This window comes from Plodia interpunctella, chromosome 22, assembly GCF_027563975.2.
Source record: "Plodia interpunctella isolate USDA-ARS_2022_Savannah chromosome 22, ilPloInte3.2, whole genome shotgun sequence".
Taxonomy (NCBI): domain Eukaryota; kingdom Metazoa; phylum Arthropoda; class Insecta; order Lepidoptera; family Pyralidae; genus Plodia; species Plodia interpunctella.
Window position 1 is genome coordinate 141,813 of NC_071315.1, and position 22,541 is coordinate 164,353.

General features: G+C 34.8%; 1 protein-coding gene across 3 annotated transcripts in view; it reads left to right on the forward strand.

Annotated features, from left to right (window-relative positions):
- The first annotated feature begins 2,452 nt into the window (after nucleotides 1-2,452).
- LOC128679988 (uncharacterized) overlaps nucleotides 2,453-22,541 on the forward strand; it is a 118,767-nt gene continuing 98,678 nt past the window's right edge. For 2 of the 3 annotated variants that reach the window (XM_053762571.1, XM_053762573.1), the window contains exon 1: nucleotides 2,455-2,614. The gene's annotated coding sequence lies outside the window, so the exon portion shown is untranslated. Of the gene's footprint in view, nucleotides 2,615-22,541 lie in introns of all 3 variants that reach the window. The other variant, XR_008405797.1, reaches the window with a different exon arrangement.

Genomic DNA, 22,541 nt, shown 5'->3' on the forward strand with positions numbered 1-22,541 from the left:
TTTTCAAGTCTGGGGCTAAAACTTATACCACTACGCCAGTACGGGTGTGTGGCACAGAATTGAACAAAGTGGATAAGTTTAAGTATCTGGGCCATTGGATAACCGATACGTTAAGTGATAACTTGGATATTGAGCGCGAGCGCAGAGCGATGGCTGTGCGCTGTAATATGTTAGCCCGCAGATTCGCGCGTTGTAGCAAGGATGTTAAGGTGACACTTTTTAAAGCTTACTGTCAGTCCTTCTACACGTGCAGTCTGTGGGCGGACTATACGCAGCGCGCATACAACGCTTTGCGCGTTCAATACAATGACGCGTTCAGAATATTGTTTGGGCTGCCGCGTTTTTGCAGCGCGTCTAAAATGTTTGCCGACGCCAATACTGATTGCTTCTATGCAATTATTAGAAAGCGATGTGCGGCTCTTTTAATGCGATTACGTTCCAGCTCAAATAATATTATCCGTGTCCTAACCGACCGATGGGACTCCCCATTACTGTCTCACTGGATTCGTCTTCACACCACGGTGGATGTACAAATACCGGTGACCAGGGGGTGGGATCCTAGCTGGTAGGACGTACTGTTTTGTGTCTTATGTGTGATATTTTTGGATAAGTACTGTTTTCTGTTACTAACACTAGTTTTAAGTTACTTTGTAAATTACTAACAATATATGGATTACGTCCGAAATAAACATTTATTTATTATTATTATTTATTATTATTATTTGCGGGGTGGACTGTTTTCTGGGGGGCTGGATATATAATGAAAATTAAAACACGTAGCACGTTATTGCGTCCACGCGTTTTTTTTTTACGCGATGCGTACATGATAAGAGAAGAAGAGACCGCATGGACGTTAGTATCGTGCTTCGTTTGTATGTTTCGTGGTAGGTCTTCTGGGTTCCGTGTGGCGAAATTCGAATGCTTTTAGATGTACGACGGGTTTATTGGTGGATTTAAGACTATGTAGCTTCAACATCGAATAAATTGGTAAACTATGAAATTTACAATTTATTTCTGATAAGTTGTTCAATTTATAAAAGCTGATATTATAAAACCAATGAACTATGTATATATGAGGTACCAACTAATTCTACATAGCGTATCTACTGCGCATTAAATTTGAGAACATTTCTACGACGTCAAAAACTGCGGAATCGTTTGGTAAACAAATAAAACCCTAACAGCCACGAAATGTCTATAATTTCTTCAACTGTTCAAACATACACTCGGCGATGAAGCTTATCGCAAGGGAATAAAGAGCATATTACAGGGTTTCAACGTAAAGCCTTTAAGTTACACACACTAAAAATCAATGGACGATACACGTACGCGTACGGTTCCAATAATTCGGGTTTAAACGTGGGCGCTCTATTGTATCGTATCTTAAAATTGTATGTTCTTTTCATTGTTTGGTGTTTTGTTCACTTTGCTCAGACGCTAAATGTCTTGTCCTCATAATGTCTCTTTTGCAGAATGTCATATTGTCATGACGGTGCCTTATTGTGCTGGCTCGAGGAACGAAGGAGATCTTGGCGTCCGATACTGGAATCGTCTACTCTTTCCTATTCCGCACCATTTAATTGACGTCCTTTTAGAAAAGGCTGCGGTGAAGTATGTTGCGGCGCTTCTTCTTCACCTGCGCTTTGGAAGTCGGCAGTAGACTTACGGCTGAGCCGTTATTTTTTATCATATCTATCTTTTTATATCAAAGCAAGTTATGCAATGTACAAACGACGCTATAGGAGGGCAACCAAAAGTGAAGGCAAAAGCAAAATGAAATTTTCTCAGCCTTTGGGGCAGGCGTGAAGTTATTTTAGTCGAAAAACAATATTATTGGGTTTAGAGCTAGTACCTGCGGTCCACTGACCGAGCAGCCGTATTTGGGACGAAGGGCTTTTCTAAAGGGGTGGAATCTAAAATTAAATCATCAATAAACCATCTTTCTTATCAAGCCTGTTAAAACATGTTTTTAATCGTCTAAACTTTCGCCTTACTTGGGTTAATAGGATGTTTGCAGTGTCAGTGTATCACATATACTCTGTCGGTTTTCCAGTTCGTACAGGTTGGATATTTATACGATTAGAGTAATTCGTTAGAAATGGTTTATTATTTCTATTAATATTTATGTTGAAAGTAATTTTCTACGCGATATGGTAATTAGTCATGTTAATTTTATTTTTGTTTTCATCCATCAACGCTGTAACTACGAACAACCATAAAATAATTTTACGATTAATCGTATCCGACAGGTCAGGCCATCTGACGGCAAACTCGCGTATCCATTCCATGGCGTATACTCAATGGCCACTGAATTCACTCTTATAATGCAATACTGCACAGTCAGCACACCATAATGTCTCTTAATACAAACAAATTACAGTCCACAATAGAAACTAAATCGAATGCAGTATTTTCACAAAAGCGGGTAGTTGTGAGCATGCGCGAGCGACGTAAACATGCGGCTCGTCAGTCGTACGGCGGACGTCGCCGCGGTCGGACGTCTCGCTGCTTTTATTGTTTTATTCTCGTCGCGTGTATTGTTATTACTCATCTATTGGACTCTTTTTACGAAATCTTCGGCTGTTTGCTTCTGAAATAGGGAGTGATTTTTACGGTAAGTTAATTTTAATATATGGATTTTTTACGTTATTGGGCGGTTAAATCACGCTGCGGCATTCGAAGAGAGGTTGTTTTGCGTTCCCCGCTATAAATTGTTCGTTTTTTTTGTTCAACGGCGGGTTTTTACCCTGAATTTTGTACAGTAATTTGTAAACGGTTTTCCATTGTTATTTGCATGAGATTTGCGTAACAAAGTCCTCTATTTCCATATTCATGTTGCGTAGGCACGCGTGGCGTCTGCGGGCCGCCCGTCTCCACATATATTTAATATCCCATATGTTTTTCTACCGACATATTTAAATCTATGCAGTTTAATAAAAGTCTATTGTCGTATAACGTTTGTGTATTACTTCGGAACTTATATCTTTTGTTGTTTTCTTTTTTTATTACCCTCGACGCAAAAATAGGTTGTGGCAACTGTTATTACTCACATCATCACACTTGACGATTTTTGTAACGGCGGTTCTTACATTTACATTGGTAGGTACATACATACCTACTACTATAGAGTATTTTAGGCTAAAACTAGAAAGTACATGCCATTGAAGTATACTTTCGATGACTTGTATGTACTTAATACAGATATATGCTTCTGGATTTAATAAGATACAAAAACTGCAAACATAATAAAGTCATTTTTAAAAGTAATTTTCTAGTTGAATTTATTTAAAAGTAGGTATAGCGACGCCATCTTAGTCCCAGGTAAGTAGGTATGTCAACCTGTAAATCCTTCCTATGTTTTCAGCAGAATGAGTGGTCTGTGGACGTTACATAGGTTATACCTATCATTTTATGAAACTAAATCCTCGTGGTAGCATCAATCAAGAACACTTCCCGTAACCTGGTTTGTAGGCACATGGGGTTATGATTAAGAGGCAGTATCGGGGTTAGGGGAACATTGTACCTACTTATTACTTTTCAGAATATCCTACGCTGTTTTCATTGTTATCATTACAAATATAAGTTTTAATCACAAAATTAGGTTTTTCAACGAGTTTATTAACAGGTAAGTAGGTGTCATTTGAACGGCTACAGCGAAGTATTCGTACAAACTTTTCGTCTTAATTTTTGCGAGTTCAAATTATCAAGTTATTCAGCAAATATTTCTAAATCAGTCGGCATGTAGTCAATTTTGCAACTTAATTTGATGCGGGTTTTAAATTGATGGAGTGATTCAAGAGGAGGTGTTAGTTAAAAGTTTAGGTAGGTACTTACTTATTGGAATAATGTTATTATTCCTTAGAAGATTATCAATATACATATAATAAAACAATAGAAAAAACATTTTCTGTACATTTAATATTTTACATAAAAACAAAATTAGGCGATAGTCACAGTAACAATGTAAAAAAAAATCTGTTTGTCTGTATGTCTGTTTGTACACGCTAATCTTCGGAACTACTGGACGGATTTGAATGTTTTTTTTATTTTATTATATAGCTATTAAGCTTGGGCAACAAATAGGGTATAAATTTTTTTTTGAAAACTGGAACTGCTGATGGAGAACAAAGATGCTACAGCTAAACTATAGGAAATAATGAAATGACGTCTTAACAAAAGTTGTTCAGCCTGATGAGCATTTCCTGTTGATGTATAAAATCGAAGATCTGGAACACCTGAAGAAGAGACAGAATAGTTCAGCTAAACTATAGAAAACACTTATTCAGTCAGATTAGCATCTTCTGTGTGTATATGTATTGCTACATTTGTTTGTACAATTACATTCCTCTAATAATTTTAACTCCTTATCAATAATTGTTCGGCCACGCGAACGAAGTCGCCGGCATCAGCTAGTTTGATATAAATTTATTATTGTATATCATAATTATTATCATTATTTTAAATTATTGATTTTATTTGTTTTAATGTGTAATATATCTGTTTCTTTTTGTTGTTTTATTTTCACACAATGCTGTATTGTTTTTGAAATAAATGAATATGAATATGGTGTACCTAGGTGTACAATTTAATATGGTCTCATCCGAGTGAAGCCGGGGTGGGCTACTAGTAAGACTATAAAAAGAAGATAAATTATTACGAAAATAAATTACCTACTTACCAAAGAATTAATCAGCTTTCTGTCCAAACAATTGGAAGATTATGGTAAAATCTTAAGCCATCAGAAGTTGTGGAATTAGGGTTGTAATCTATAGATTGCTATCGACAGCCCTTCAAACTCCTTACAACTTTTCGTTATAATGTGCCCTGCGAATGTGCCCATTCAATCGAAACTTCCAAAGTAGCTTTTCATTATACCTAATAGGGTACGTAGTTGTATCTTTAAGTTACCACATGCTGTCCTGAATTGGTTTTCTGCGTCGTTCTCCAGAAATCCAGGGTTCGTTTGAAAAATTATATAAACTTAATTAGGCGGCAGCCTTTCTGTCGTCAACCCTCCTTTGGAATGCTATTGTTGTCTATCAGCTGCTTGGGTCTTATGTCCCAGTCGCTTTGTATGACCTCTACGAGAGAATAGTGTAATGTGGTGATCCTATTTTAGGGCGGAACCTCACACCAAAAACGACTTTTCTACAGAATAGCGCATTCAAACTCTTCAGCTTTATTAGCTAATATCTAACTAATTATAGTGATTATCCACCAAAGTTTTTCCGACATAGAGGCCACGACAAATCGTTGTTTAGCAAAAAATGCAGGAACAAACAATACACGCAGGGCACGCTGCATCAAGTCATTAGTTTTTTCTGGTTCTACCACTAGTCTACTCGAGCAAATTACACACACGACTGCTCAAAAAAGGACTGTTCCTTATAGATCAATACTATACTAAACTTAATTAATTTGTAAAAAACAACAATATAGAGAAAGCCGACGCGCTCAGGCGTTCACTTATTCCTTGTCATATTCAAATTATTTATTGAGGTAAATTTTATTTATTACGAGCTGATGCCTGCGACTTCGTTCGCGTGGCCGAACAATTTTTGGTAAGGAGTCATAATTATTGGATATATGTAATGATTATCTATACATACAGAATATTCTAATCAGACTGAAAAAGTATATTTTCTATAGTGTAGCTGAATTTTAATTCAGCTACACTATAGAAAGTATACTTTTTAATAATATTATGACTCTTCTTCAGGTGTTCAAGATCTTCGATTTTTACACCTCAAAAGAAAATGCTCCTCAAACTGAACAACTTTTATTAGAGCGTCATTTCTATGTTTCCTATAGTTTAGCTGTACCATCATAGGTCTACATCAGGTGTTCCAGATCTTCGATTTTTATATCTCAACAGAAAATGCTCATCTGACTGAATAACTATTGTTAAGGCGTCATTTCAATATTTCTTATAGTTTAGCTGTACCATCATTTTTCATCAGGTGTTCCAGTTTTCAAAATAAATTATACCCTATATGTTGCCCAGGCTTAATAGCTATAAAACAAAAAAAGTTTAATTCAAATCCGTCCGATTAGCGTGTACAAACAGACAAACAGATTTTTTTTTCAAATTCTTTCTCTGTTGCTGTGAGTCTATCGCCTAATTTTATTTTTATGTAAATTTATTCAATGTACAGGAAATATTTTTCTACTGTTTTATTATATCTATATTGATTTATTCCCCTAATTGCAGGCAAAGAATCGGCGCAACAAACTTCACCGCAGCTTTTTCTTCAAATGTGTCCGAAAAAGGGTCACCAGTCCAAAACCTAAGTTACCGTAACACATGACCTAGACCTGGTATCAAATGGTGTCGGGTCGTGTCAGGTGCTGGCAGCCCTGAGCGCCCCAGATACTTGCTAAACAACCCTATCACTACATCTGCACAGATCACATAACTACATTACAATAATCTTCTTTTCAAAATAAAAAAAATTAGGGTTTTTCACGTCAATCTTCATATATACCTACTCATATCATACCTTCGAATGATAAAGGACCGAACATAATATCAAAAGTATATTTCATGCTGACGTCATAGGAGGTTACAAGAGTAATTAGTACTCCTTTCGCCTCCTACTTTCGTATCGAGATTATATTATGAATTCTCCTCACTTCGTATGTCATCCACGGGAGGATAGTGTGAAGAATTCTAGGGCGGGAAGCATACGAAAATTTCCCAGTAGACACAAAAATAGGACTACTTCTGTCCAGTCGTGTGTGTGGTATGGACCTTATGGCTATAAATACCGACTGAATCGATAGTCGCATCGTCAGTGTATTATATAAACTTAATACAATATGGTAGATACCTTCTAAATTATTTGCAAATTATACTAATATTATGATGTAAAACTTGATAGGCCCTTTAATAAAAACTCTCTTTTTCAAATGTTTGTCCCCAGATCGAGTATATCACACTATATACTAAAAAATCCGCCATCATAGCTACATATAGTAAAAAATCAAGTCGCCCCCCGCCTCTGTCTTTACCACGCCGCTGACGCAGCGGATTTTGATGCAGTTTTCATTGTTATGAAAACAATATCTTCCCAAAACATTAAAATTATAGCGAAAATACTAAGTTTTGACATGTATGAAGACAGAATTAACAAGTTTATGTACCTACTTTATACAAAATGACGTTGACATGCCACAATTAATTAGTCAATCAAGTTAAATTATGTCATCTCAATGAGTCTTCCAATCAGGCCCAGGGATAATCCCACCAGCTCCTCTTCAAACTCCTTTAAATCTATTTACTGAAGGATTATACTTTTATCGACGGAGATTTGGCTAATAATGTACTTTGTCTAGTTCACATTGGTAGATAATACTGGGCTAGATTATTTGGTTTGTTCACAGCACCAGTTTTCTTTGCTTCGGAAAAAGACATTTTGTGTGACAACTTTCAGGATAGATCATGTTCGGGCCGGGCGGCACTACGAAAGTGAGATTAATAAAATATAGTTCAGTAGAAAGAGTTTAGTGGTTAGTTCGAGTTTATTGTGTCTCGGGAGCAGAGTCGCGTATAGTGCGCTTTTAAGGGGACGCTTTTGCGCGTTTTGGAAGGAACTCTCTGCTCTTATTCAAAAAGGGCGTGAAATTATTTATTCAGAGCCAGCGACGCGTGTCTGGTGTTGCAGATGTCCACGGACTGGTGACTTCTTCCCATCAGGTGGCCGCATGCCTGATTGCTTGCTCAGTAGTAAAAAAACAAGTTACTAAACTGAACTGGGCCATTTTACTCGTCCAATCAGAACTGCTGGAGCAGTTGGTTCTCATTATTATTTGTCCGGAGAGGGATTAGTTTCGGGATTTCGTTGCAAAATCTCTTGTTAGCTATATTTAAGATGTAAAAGAAGATTACGGAAGTATCTGACCAAGAGCGTGTCGTTGGAAGTCTGATGTTATGTGAGTATTGATTTTTATGTTAATGTACAGTCGAATAGTGATAAACTGTGACAAACCTTACTATGACCTTATATTAACTTACATCGCCGACACATGTATTCTTATAGGAAAAAAAATGTATTTTGAATTGAAATATCCTTACATGGGTGTGCGGTGGTGGTGATGTAATAGTTAAGACGCCCGCCTGTGGATCGAAAGGTCCCAGGTTCGATACCTACTCATACCACATGAGTTTGTATACCAATCTGACTCATGTATAGTAGTTTTCATAGACCACCACTTGCTTCCGATGAAGGAAAACATCGTGAGTGAAAACAACCAGTGTGCAGGTTTACACTGGTTGATTCTTATTAACTTGTGTGTGAAATGGAGAAGGCAATGGCAAACCACTCCATTAATAAAGTCAAGAAAGTTGTTATGTGTGTTTCATTGCACGTAATGACCACGACCCTCAGTTATGAGGAATAAGATTCTTACTTATTATAACACAAAGTCCTCTGCCGGGTCTGTCTGTTTGCGATAAATTAAAAAATAGCACGGATTTTCATGCGGTTTTCAGCAATAGATAGTGTGATTCCTGAGGAAGGTTTTGTTATATAATTTATTATGTTTTTACCTGAGCGAAGCCGGGCCGCAAGTAGTAGATAACACTTAGCTACTCGTACTCTTGTTAGATGCCGTAAAGTAAAGATTGTAAAAGTCTATCAAAGGAGCTCAATATTGGGCATGAAATCTTAATCTATACAGCTAAAGGTAAAGTTAATCGAGGTGTTTTAAGTTTTACGGCTCTCGGGTCTGCCCAAGCGAAAAAGACGTCTACTGTATTATATATCTGTAGATAAATGGAGCTAGAGCAGTGTGTTGGCTGGAAAGGATTATCCTCAGTTAAGTATAGACCGTGTCTAACTGTCTAGACTACAGGTCTAGACTGGTAGGTATAGCAACAATAGTATGTTTTTACTCAGCTGTCTGTATTTTTATGATACAAATCATTTTGTGTATTGGTTAATCCCTCTGTTGCGCCTGTCTGTATGAACGCAATAAACTCGAACTACTAGACGTGTTTTAATTGGTTTTCTTTCTCCAATATATAGAGTGATCCCTGGGGAAGGATTGTGTATAATTTATATAGTTTTATCCGAACAAAGCCTGGTCGAGCCGCCGGTGAAGAGAACAAACAAACTTACTTTCGCATTTATAATATTAGTTGGGATTAGTATAGAAGTATATATGGTACTATGGATATATATCCACCTACCTATATAGGTAGGTACATGTGTCACTGGAAGTCAATATTTCGTGAGTAATAAATAAACATGATCGCAGTCTCGTATATTTCCTCTGGGTTAGCGTTCCCAGCCCACAGTGGTTTTGTTTATTCTATTGTTAATATAAAATCTATTGGTTTTCCTCGTCTAATATTTACATTCTTATTTTTACATTAGGAAAACGAATCTAGCAAAAAATGAAATTTTTGACACGAGCTTTTATATTCGTTAGGGAAATCTTATTTCTATAAATAAGAACCGGCCAAGCGCGTAAACCGTTTAGGGCAGTGCAGTAAACCTTTAAGGGTTCCCTAGTTATCATAATAATGCAATCGACTTGTCGTGGAAACTGAAGCGACGTGGAAAATTTAAACTTTGTAAGACTATCTAATTTAGGTGATAAATAAAAGATTTGATTACAGACACACAAACAACAGGTGAAACTAAATAAAAACAATATTTTTATTTTGACACAGCGTATATTCCAAATCGTATCATCAATTACAATGGCAACACATCTGCCGCTACTCGAGACACATGTTGCATACATAGTCCACTATTTTACGGTTGCTGCTCACACGCAGTTCAAATTGGTCGAGTTTGTTTATGTACCAAACTAGCTGTAGACCGTGGCTTTGCTCGCTCACTTGAAATGTTATTTATAGTCGGAAAAAAACAAGCCACCAGGAGCGAAATAGCAGTCTAACCACTTATATATTATAACAAGTCCGCGATGGCAATATATATAGTCTTTATGCGCTTTTTCTTAAAGCGGCTGTCCAAATGATTTAGGTTGAGCTGTAGATTTAGGATACCTATAGATTTAATGTTTTTAATATATTTAACTGCCTGTGTGATGGGCACCTTGCCTTCTTTAGATAAAATTAAAAAAATATATATTTTTTTAAATATATGTATAAGACCTATATTTGTTAATTGACGTCCTTGGAGAAAAGGCTGCGGTGATGTTTGTTGCGCCGCTTCTTCTTCATCTGCGCTTTGGAAGCCGGCAGTAGACTTAGTTTAAGTAATTTTTGACGTCAATAAGTGATGTATATCATCCTGAATTGAATCAAGAATTTTGAATTTGAGATATTATTAATTTATAAATATTTAGAATGTTTTTTTAAGGCACTTAGATAGTTTTTAGTTTAAATTAATAGATTATGTAAGTAGTTGTTGCCAATTACAATGGCAGTCGTTTGTAGCTTTCTGATAAAAGTACTAGATAGTACTTTTATCAGAAAGCTACAAAAACTAAGTGAGACTAACACTAATTATAGTGAGATGATATTATCTCACTATAGTTACGTACGCCTCGTCTGGTATGCTTCGCTTTAGTAGCTTGGTGTGTGATCTACCATTGTGCACCGCACGGTTCACGCGAGTGTGAACACAGCTACAGGAAAACCCTAATGTTAATCATTACGTCACGAGTGTCGAGATTACATCGTACGGGGTTTATGCTAATTTTTAATGTATTTGGCGCAAAAACGCGTATTCATAACAAATATTTACAATCATACTAATGGCCCTAATGTTATCCTTCTACCAATCATACTTCTGTTACATTGAGAGGGAGGCTTAAGTGATCTCTTTGAGGATGTTGGGGCGGACGCTAGTGCAATCTACAGATAGGGATCCTGGCCTACTTTCCAACTAGTTATCAAATCAGATATATTTAAATTATAAAGAATGGACGCTCATTTTATGACCGCCTGCTTGTATCCTCTTTAAGTCTTTATGTTGTTGCCTAACAGCTGTATTCTAGGGCGGGAATCACACGCCTAGTGGAGTATTGACACGTCCTGAATTGTAAGGCAAACTTTCGAGTTAAATTTCCGACGAGAACGTGGAAACAAAATGAAAATCAATATAGATAGATGTAAATTGCACACAAAACCGGGAGTAACCAGATATTTGGTCGTAAAAGTTTAGCACACGCTCGTTAGGGGTGTAACAATATAAAGGGACCAGAGTTAACATTGTCTTATTTATTTTATAAGGGAACTTCTCACGGGAACTGTAACTATTTTTCGGGATATTGTACCTTTCTAACCAATTGCGAATTGGTTAGAAAGATTATTAAATTCATTAATTTATTTGTTGCTACAATCACACACAAGATAAAGTATGAAAATCTGTGTTTGTTAGCATAAACAAATTTACATTTGAATTAATAACGTGATGTGATGTTCATGTCTCAATTTCCTTCATGCTCACTCGTACGTGAACAATGACATTATTGGATGAAGGAAAATGACTTTGATCGAGAATTAAGGAAACATTGGGATTCTCATCACCATAGATATGTGTGTCTAGTGGGACTTTCACAGTTATAAATATCCTTATATTGCGGATGTTTTAAAGCAACATCCCAATATTTTTACAGTAATGAAAATTAACTTCAGAGCGAACTCGAAAATGTTAACTAATTTACGATTACGATACGATTGAAAGAATCGTGTGCGAATTATTTATTTTATATTTAGACTCAAGTTGTTTAGCCCCAATTGTTGCTAACACTGACCAATTTATTTAATTATTCGTTCGTTCGTTCGATTTAAAAAATATATGTCTCAATTTATATATAAAAAAGTAGTCTTAACGCCATATATTACTTTGATTAGAATTCGTCTATCGATCTCGTCCTGCCCCATTTTCTCCTCGCTTTATCTCTTCTACAATCAATTTTTCGAAGTCCTCTGTCTAAAACAATCACACGGATTTATGTACGGTTTATAAGGTTTTTGTGTAAAATTTAATATGGTTTTACGGTTCCCTAGTTTAAATTAAAACCACCTCTATTTGTTCACCCATGAGAGTGAGAGAGAGAGAGAGAGTATTCTGTGACATCTTTGTGTTGTAGTGTCGCGAGTTCGGTCTGCGTTACGATTTTCCAATATCAAGTTACTCAAACATGTTATTTTACTCACAGTGTCAGGAGCAGCTTTTATAAAGCTGATATCAGACGAGTAGGAGATTTTTGGATAATAACGACTACAGCTTCATTCACGACCAAAAACATGTTATTTTCAGATTTTATCTATGTATTTAAACTTTTGTAATATCTTGATGAGTTTCCTACGTGCTTATGTCGGGTAATGTTCTATCCGTTTACCAAACATCAAAATCCAACTATATAATTTGCAAGATCAACAAAATTCACATAAAAAAATATTTATTAAACTTTACGTCTAAAATTTACTTAAATGCCTACTTCCAAAGCGCAGGTGACGAAGAAGCGGCGCAACAAACTTGACCGCAGTATTCTCATAGAAATCAACTCGCGTGTCACATTCACAAACATTTTATTCGCATTTAGCAGAATGATGAATGCGCATCATAATCAAAAATTGATTAGATTTATGATTACAATAAGGTATGCCAGTATAAAACATACATACACCCAACAAAGTAGGTTAAGTAGGTATGCAAAGCCGCAAACTGGTTAAGTGAAGGTTGCCTAGTGCATGCCACCGCATAAGTTTTTAGACAAGCAAAATGTATGCATATACTTTTGTGTAAAGCATATTCTCTTCCAGCTAAGTCAGATTTGTGGCGTAATAAATAACACAATACTATAATTAACTATATTACCTGCACATACATATACTATTGTTTTATTAGCCTGTAGTGTATTAGCCTAAGTGCTGGGTAAAGTCCTCTCTACTTCGCCATCCATCCCTGTCCGTCTCATAGCTCCTCCAGGGGGTTTACCATCATCTCATAACGCGATCCACTTTACGACCTAAACTGAACTGCATCGCAAATTCGTACCATCGACTTAATTTTTAGTATGAATGCGATTCATTTTAAGGTGCCTAAATTGAACTGAGTTGCATTGGAATCGTTCTGTAAAAGTTGATGGTAGGCCTGCTGGTCTGTCGCTTCTAAATCGTCCGACCATCTTGTTCCGGGATGGCCTGTTTTTTGTAAACATTTTTTAAAATAAGCTGTTTTAGTCCCACTGCTGGGCAAAAGCCTCTCCTAGCTTCCTCCACGCATTCTTTGTCGAATTGTTTGATGTCATCCTACCATCTCGTCCTAGTAATATGTATTACACTAGTTCCCTGTGGGCTGTGAATTAATCCTGAAATTAGACCTTCAGATGATTTATTTCTGAAAAAGTTAATGTCATCGTCTAATTTCAGAGTCGGGAGCCGTCTTTTAGTAGGTACATAAAAGACTTCTCAATTTTGTGTCATTATTATGATCTCAAGAGCACACAAACATAATACTTTTTATCGTGTTTTTTCTGTACACAATTAAGACTTCATAATCACTTCTGTGTATCTTCTCAAGGCCATCTCGGAAACTACCGGTGTTTTGTGTCTGTTCAGAGAAATTTGGATGACCCTGTGTTCACGAGGTCAATATTAAAACACACCAGTAAAACAAAATTACACGGTTTGTATTTGTACATACCAGGTAGATACCCTCAAATGGCAGATCCATTTGAAAATTTAAAGGTAATTTCAATTGAAGTTACACTTTGCAAACTTACCTAGGTACTGTCTGTATCTTTCTTAACTCTGTGCATAACTTCTGTTGAAATATAAATATATAGGTTATTAAAAAAAAAGTCAAGCCCATGTATTCAGATACAAGTCATATACTTACCACACGTTCGGCACATAGGCACATTTTCGTGTCAAAAATTTTATTCATAAAATTATATGTAATTCTCAATAAGTAAGTGTAAATAACTTCACCGAGAAGAAATGCCGAAAAAAATTATTCAACAGTATCGGATTGGACAGTGACCATGCATTATTTTCTGAATTTTAATACAAGAAAAGCAAACTATGAAGTGAAAAAAGTCGTTTCACGTAAAAACCACGACCTTTAGTCAAAAAAAATAAGTAGAAAATGTTAAAACCAGCGCCAGTCTATTAAAGTATTATCAATTTTTGATTTTTTTTTTATTAAACATTTTCAAATTTATATGTTTTTGTCCTAAGTACTTAATTCGGTAGGTACCTAAAAATATCTATTTATTTTATCAAAAATTTAATTTACAGCAGTGAAAATAAAACGGTGAAAATGATAGAACTTGTTTCGACTTAAACTTTTAGGTTGTTAAACTTTTTTGAAATAACAACTATAAAAAACTCAATGGACTTTGAACATTAAAATATGTTAATCTATTTATTGACCACATTAGCCGACTTCAGTTTTCGATGAATATGTATGAAACGGCCTGACGTAGGCATGTTGTGACGTCAAACGCAAACAGGTGAATATACACATAATTAACATCCTGTATGTTATGGAGAACAATGTACAATAAATTATATTTTCACTTGCCTTGCCCGTAAAGTACTTTATGAATGTAACTTAGTCAAATTTGACTTCAAGCTATAGAGTATAAAGTAAAATTTCACAAAAAAGACGATTGTTCTAGAGCGAAAAATAAAATCTTCTTCCATGTTATTGAACGAGCGAGCAAAGCTGGGTCTACCAGTCAACCCGGGGGGAAAAAAAAATCATTTTTTGTATGTATGTTTGTAACGCGATAACATTCGAATCGTTGGTCCAATTTTGATGAAATTTAAAAGGTATGAAGGATGTGTCAATAGAATTTTTAAGTTCGCGTTTTTGAAATATTCACGATTTTGTAAAAAAAAAGTTCGATAACACAATATTTGAACAGCCAGTATATTTCTATTACGAGCACCTAGCGCCTCTCTGAAAATGCTTAGATTTATGTTCTAGATTTTTTCTTAATAAACCTGCTGCTGTTTCAAAATCACAATTTCTCCAATAAAACTGCTAAACGAGGCCACTTGTTTCGTTTCTTTGTCTACTCCGTAACGGACAGAGACGTGATATTGTATGTATAACTAAATTTTTAATGAGTTTATGTTATTACTGTTAATCAAACAATAGAATTAATCCGTTCCGTGTTATGTAACAAATTAATGGTGTGGGTCATCATTAAGTGATAATTGTTAATAGCAGTTATTTACAATTACATTTAATCATATAACGAGTTAAATAAAATGTTTTCTAATGATGGCGCCTAAGTTATCAGTGTTATCCTTCGATGAACTACTTTCTTCTCGTTTCAAACTAAATTTACAAAGAAATCTCCTAAAATCATGACTGAGAATTCTTCAAAAATAACAAAAACTACCATGAGAGCTTTGATGATACAGATAGATATACAAATACACAGAACTCGTCAAGGACCTATAGGATGATACAGACAGACATACAAATACACAGACACGTCAAGTACCTATATAAGTTTAAACATTCCTCTGTTCACATCCGGAAAATGAAAATTCGTATTTGTTGATGAAATAACGTTGGAAAAATGATAAAAATGATTTCTTGAATTTAACTCGCACTTTATTTGAAACATATTTTTATTTATTCTAGCTAGGTATGTACAATTTGTCTATAGTTAACTTAAATATCTATAACATGGTGTATTTTTAGTTTGTAACTGGGATAATTCTTATAAGATAAAATTTTACAATTACATTCAGCATGTAATAAAAAATTGTCTTTAAAATTACAGCCCGAAAAATATTTATGCGTATAAATTAGTAGTAAATAAAGCAACAAATTCATAAATAGGTTACAGTATTCATAAATAGTAACACATACAGTTTGATTTAAAATAAAACATTGTACATTGTACATTGTGAATTTCGAAATGTATAAAGATTAAACTTTTGCGTCACACGTGAAAAGAAATAAAAAAACTATAAACTAATACTAAAAAAGAAAATCAATAAAATAACAACATTTAAAAACTGAAATGAAATTGAAAACAGTTGAAAAGTCTATAAGATTGTTTACAACTTGTCTACATTTTAAAACGGTCGTTCGTGTTGCGCAAACTATTCAATTAAGCTAATTTCCCTAATTAAGTAAATCCTGTCAAGTGTAAATTAAGCATTGTCAAGTGAACGTTACTAGCGTTTTTTGTTCTGTACTTTTCCGTGTACATTTAGTTGCTATAACGTGACTCATTTCGTTATTGCAATGTTTTGATTTCAAATTAGATCTGTTTGTGTTATAAAACCAGCTTTTGTTGGTGACTTTGTAATTGAAAGAATTTATAAAAAAGTAAAAACATACTTTAAGCTGAAGTATGTTTTGTCCCTCTCAGTCAATGTCAAATATAATAAATATAGTCTGAAAACGTACCTATTTTAGATTAAAGTATGCATTCCAGTTGTTAAGCAATTTCCAAAAAGATTGCCTGGCAGAATTAATAAGACCGCCTTTTGCACAGTTTGTCTACATCATTAAATGTGTGATAGGTACAATTTGTACTTAAATCATGTATATTATGTAACTAATTTGTGCAATAAAGTATTTGTATATAGTAAATTGACTATTTGTTTACATTGGTAAGTAATTGGTCGTAAAACTCATGTCAGATAGTATAGAAGACGCCATTAGGGGACTTGAAGTCTGACTCCAATGTTAGCAATAACACACGCTCCCTTGTCAATTTTGGGATAAAAAGTACCCTATGTGTTATTCCAGGTTATTTTCTATCCGTGTAACAAATTTCATAACAATCTGTCTAGTAGATAATGCTTGAAGAGGGAATAAACAAACTTACTTTCGTATTTAAAATATTAGTTAGGATTGAATTCCAATGGTAATTTTTAATCCTACTCCCAACACTCCCCAAGGAACTTACATATCAAATTTGTGTTGTGGTCGTGAGTTGTTTCAGTTAGCTCCGGAAGAATTTTATGTATATTGATGATTGATTGATGACGACGTTGATTGATGATTAGGATATCAATGCAGAGATGGAACAGCTGCAGCTGATGAATATAGACTATTCTGGAGAACCACACGTTTGTATGAATGCTTAATTGATATGAAGTACGACTAATACTTTGATAAATTCGGTATATAAACATTGCCTATTCGAATATCACAGGTCTTACTGAGTCATTTAGATGCAAGTCTTAAACACTAAATTAAAAATAATTCAATATTTTAAACAGTCCAGTCACACTTTAGTTTGTGCTCTCATTTTTTTCAAATCGAGCTTTGGCAAGCCTAATTTGAACTTTTCTTAATTGACACCAAAAATTCACTCAACGAATTCATTAGTCCTCATCTTTCGTCACACACATGTCAGTCCCTTTTATCCTGATTTTCCCAGTAGGGCAGACACCTCCGTCAAATGCTGCTCGATTATCCAATTCTGTCCCCGTCGACGGCGCTGGTGTGGTGTTCCATACCCACTTCTCTTCATTGTCTTCAGAAGCATTCCTGGCACTCGCATCATCCTTTATTTCATTCTCTACGGTTCTTCCCTCAAAAGGTGTAGAAGTCACTTCATTATTTTTAGAAAAGTTCTTGGAGTTTGTACTATTTAGATTGGTTTTTGGGGCTTGGTTGAATCTGTTGTCTAAGTGATCCGTTTTATCGTTTTCTGGTTCACTATTTTCCGTAAAATCTTTGTTATTTTTGAATTTATGACGTATACACTTATGATTTCTATGTTCATCACCATTTTCACCAAAATTATCTGAATTTCTTTCATTATTGTAGTTTTCTTCCGGAATTTTCTCAGCTATTTCATCATTGTGAGAGCCTAGGTTATCATAATATTTTGGCTCATCCTGGAACATTGGTCTTTTATGTCCACGACCTGTTGAATCAAATTGGTCATTCCTAGGAGCGTCGAAATGTCTCCTATTGTTCTCATGCTGGTAATATCCGTAGTTGAAATTAGGTTTTTCTTGTATAGCATCACCGTTACCTTGGCCTCTGGTTGTGCTGGTACCATGTGATTCATGGCTCGTTTGTCGCAGGAAATCTGTTGGAGCCGGCACTAAGTAAGCAGTTTCATTTTCCGGTATATGTCTTGCGGCAGCGGCCGCGACGAGAGACATAATAATAACATTTAAATGCATGGTGAATTAAATGTCTTTATTGACGTGCGCGCGCGCTGACTGACGCTTCAACACTGGTCTTGTCCTGAATAAGGTTCAATTTTATTCATGTTTCGCTAATCGAGAGACTCGTTTGTTGATGTTTTATTTATACTTATTATCACTTGATATGCAGGTATTGTTATTGCTAGTTTGTGTTTTATATTCGATAGTCTCCGCTATGTCTATGAAAGGGGGTGTTTAAGCATTATCACATTTTTTATATGCCAACCTGACTAATGTATGTTTTCATAGACCACTTGCTTCCCGTGAAGTATAACATCATAAGGAATCCTGCACACTTACGCGATTACTTGCTGTAATCGCATATAATGTGGTGGGTAGTTGTAAGTCATGTCAGAGACGAATATAAACCATATCACTTTAATAATAGGGTTCTTAAATAGGCCATACCATTATTAGCAATAACTCTCAAAAATTATAGGCCGAAATGGTTTTTATTTACTTGTAATAATATCTGTTATTTTGAGAACTTACTTCAATTCGAGATTTATATAAATGATTTTTCGTATTTTATGTAGGTATTTTATGTACGACATAGATTAAAATGATAAAAGCTGTTAAGATGTGGCGCGCGGCGGTTAAGACGTGGAAGCGCAACAGACAGACTTTCGCATTTAAGGGCTTGTTTGAGGCAGATTGAGCTAGCCTCAAAGTAAGTTCGAGACTTGTGTTATGGGATATGGGATAAACATCCAAGACCCGGGCCAATCAGAAAAATATCATTTTCCATCATGACCCGACCGGGGATCGAACCCTGGACCTCTTGGTTCAGAGGCAAACACTTTACCACTGCGCCACCGCGGTCGTCAAGTATGTATTTAAACCAATTAATACGTATATCCTTGGATGACGTTCGAGCATTTATTTTTTAATGCCGACCCAGTCAGTGCCCTCGCTTCAACGCAGAATATGAAGATGAGAGAGAGAGAGAATCCGTTATATTCAAAGACTAATAAAACTACACGACGAGTGTAAATGAGATTCCAATCGAAAGATTACCACACAACTTATCCGGCTAATCTCATACAAGTGGCAAATTGTGAAGCTTCGTTTCTACTCATTTCTAATTTCAAAATGGACTATGTTATAGCATGCATACATATGAATGGATATGGCGGCGTCTATAGCTTTCTCTGTCTAATGTCTAATTTTTTTTTTCATAAAAGCAATTAAGACTCGAAAAGATAAAGACTGCAAAAAGTAAAATATATTGACGTTTGTCTTAGCATTTTAATTGAATAATAATATAAGTAGGTACTTACTCAAGCATAGTCATGAATGACATTATTTAAAAAAAAAAAAACAAAGAGAATTATTAATATTTATTTCTGAGACACCAATTTTTCAAATGTTTCACAAACCACACGTGTTTTTAGACAAAATCTATATTGACACATTTACCGTTGAGTCTCACCTCTCCCGCCGGACAGCGCCTCACTTGGGCGAACCTGTCTGCTCTCTTGCCCACTATGAAGTACCCTGTGAGGGGCACCAATCTCTTTTCTATCATCGGGTTTGTTATAAAAGGGTGTGACCTAGAATTTAGCTCCTTCCGACAGTATGTGTAGCCGAAGACAGCTGTCAAAGTTACCAAAAATATTACCGATCTCAACGTCATTTTTTTTGTTTTTGTTTAGCAATATTAAAAAAAAAAAAAACTGAAAACTACAGCAAAAACAGATTTGAAGTCTAGAAGTCAATCTGTTGAAGTCAATATGTTTATATTAACTAATCGACTTGGATACAAAAGCAATTTGATTTAAATTTAAATAAGTAATGTGAACATTATAATGAAACAATCAAAATATATTACAAGAAGTGTACAATTTGCTAAGCTTGGATTAGTACAGTACACAGCACAACAGTACAGGATTTATTGACCGTGTTACCATCACATAGAGTTCATGGCGGTTAGTGTGACGTTCCTGACATATTGCTCACTGTACATACAGGCCATGCGACTGTGATTGTAAATGTTAATGTAAATGAATTTATTATTTATATGCTTAGAAATGTTATTTTAAAATTTACTATGATTTTTGACTAAATAGTTTTATTAGATTTTATTTATTAAACAAAGTTTTTAAATCTGTTACGGATTTTTAATATTATGGTATTTAATTTGTGTCATTTGCTTGCTTACTAACATATAATATTTAATGGCCTATATTTTTCCTGCAAAAACCATTGATGTATCTGCCTGAGCATTCCAAAGGAAAACTTTCGTTCGACAATTTATCGCCAACATAGAAAATTAAGTTAATATCGAAACTACTTCAAAAAATTAAATGCTCTTTAATAAACCGCAGTATTATTTTTTAAAACATTAAAATTAAAGAAAAATCTATTTTGAAATATCGTAGGTAGGGATTACCTAGTCAAGAGATCTCTATATAAATATTAGCTTCACTTTGATTTCCATTGTGTGTTTGTTCCGGGTATTCTCATAAATTTAACTTGTATCTATGTATAATCTTAGTAAATTATGCGTATGTTTGTCAGGAACTGAAAATTGTGTCAAGGTGATATCATGTTCTTTTACGGTATGAATAAATAACGATTGTTATTATTATTCTATTACATTAAACTGTTATTATATTCCCCATTATATGAATTGAAGGTTGAGTTTCGAAAAAATAAGTAGCGTATATTTCGTTAACATGTACGGGGTTCGTTAACTGCATGCACACGCGAACTACACGCGGACAAACACAATTTCGCATTGATAATATTAATCGTAGTATGGAAGTATGGAAGTATGGATTAAACTAGCGAGAGTTTTCGTGAGTTTTCCACGGGAACAGTACAATTTTAACAGGAAATTAAATGTCATGTTTTTCTTTGTTTAATTATATGGGTCAAGAAGATTGGTTGAGTACCTAGAAAAGTAAGTAGTAACAAACAAATGTATAAAAGCTTACTTTTGTATGTAATATGACTGGGGTAATTGAGACTGGGATAATTGAGACTGGGATAAAATGGGATTAATAGGATCGGGATATAGTATAAACATGGTTATCTAGATTAGACTAGAGACATTCTAGAAGCAACTGATATGAATTTTCGGATTACTACCGCCATCTAACAACAGAAGCAGCATACACACATTTTTACTGTAAGCAAGTGATGGTATGTGAAAAGTACTATACGTGATTCAGATTGATACAAATACATGACACGAATAGGATTTAAAAACTACTGGATCACCAGGGCTATACATATATCTTGTACGCACACACATCAAAAATACAAACAAAACCACATTAATATACATATAAGTCTGTGAACAAAACTTTATACTACAGAAATAAGTAGGTTATAAAAATATATACTTAATACACACACACTTATATATTACACACTTCTTCCTTATTTGTATCCTTAAAACTAAGCCATACATATATATTAAGATAATTTGGAAATTGTAAGAAATGACATCAAATCAAAAGTATTTATTTCAATAATAGTACATTACACAGGTTATAAATACCTGACAATTGTGTAAATGAATAAAAATATGATTGTCTTGAGAAACATCAGTCTTTATCTACTTCAACACAGAAATCATGGCCCTTCAACCTTATTTGTCCGGTAGGACACACGGCACCATCAAACACAGCCTGGGTTGCTATTCTGCCCTCGGGCACATTTGTCACATTTTGACCTGCATTCTCCGACGCTGCCATTTCGAAGTCACCAGTTATATTTTTGGGTAACGTTTTTGACCCAGCAGCCAGTGTTAGGTAAAGCGATAAAAATTTCAAAAACATTTTTTTTTTCTATTTGAAATATTTTGTTTTGTTTTTTTTTTTTGCAACTTTGCACTAGTTTAAGTTTTCTTGATAGCTGAGCAACTGTTTATATATGAAGCTGATGATCGTTTTTATAGTTAATAACGGTTACGTTATCACCGCTGTGTATACTTATTAACTGTTATTAACGAAAGAATTATAAAAATCGTTAAATAACTTTCGACATACAGCGAATATACGTTTCTTATTACACTATATGTAACCCCATCCCCCAAGCTAAAATATCTTATATCTTTCTTTTTATTAGACTTTATTTATATTATGTAAATGTTCACTACTTGCAACTAATCTTGTATCTTGTACTATTTGTATTGTTGTAGAAAATAAAATGTATACTTACATCCATATGGCGTCAATTCGATTTGTGTGTCATCATAAGTTGAATATAGAATTTTGAATATAAAATCACTGTTGCTTTTTCGGTTAATCGTAAATAACGACAACCGTTCTCGCTCGTTGGACAAACCTACTATAGAAAAATAAATTGCACGTAAATACTATCCCACTATGAGATCATTAGGTATAATTGAGCATTGTCTTCGTCTTGACTACAATGCAAAGGAAAATATAAGTAGCGATACGTC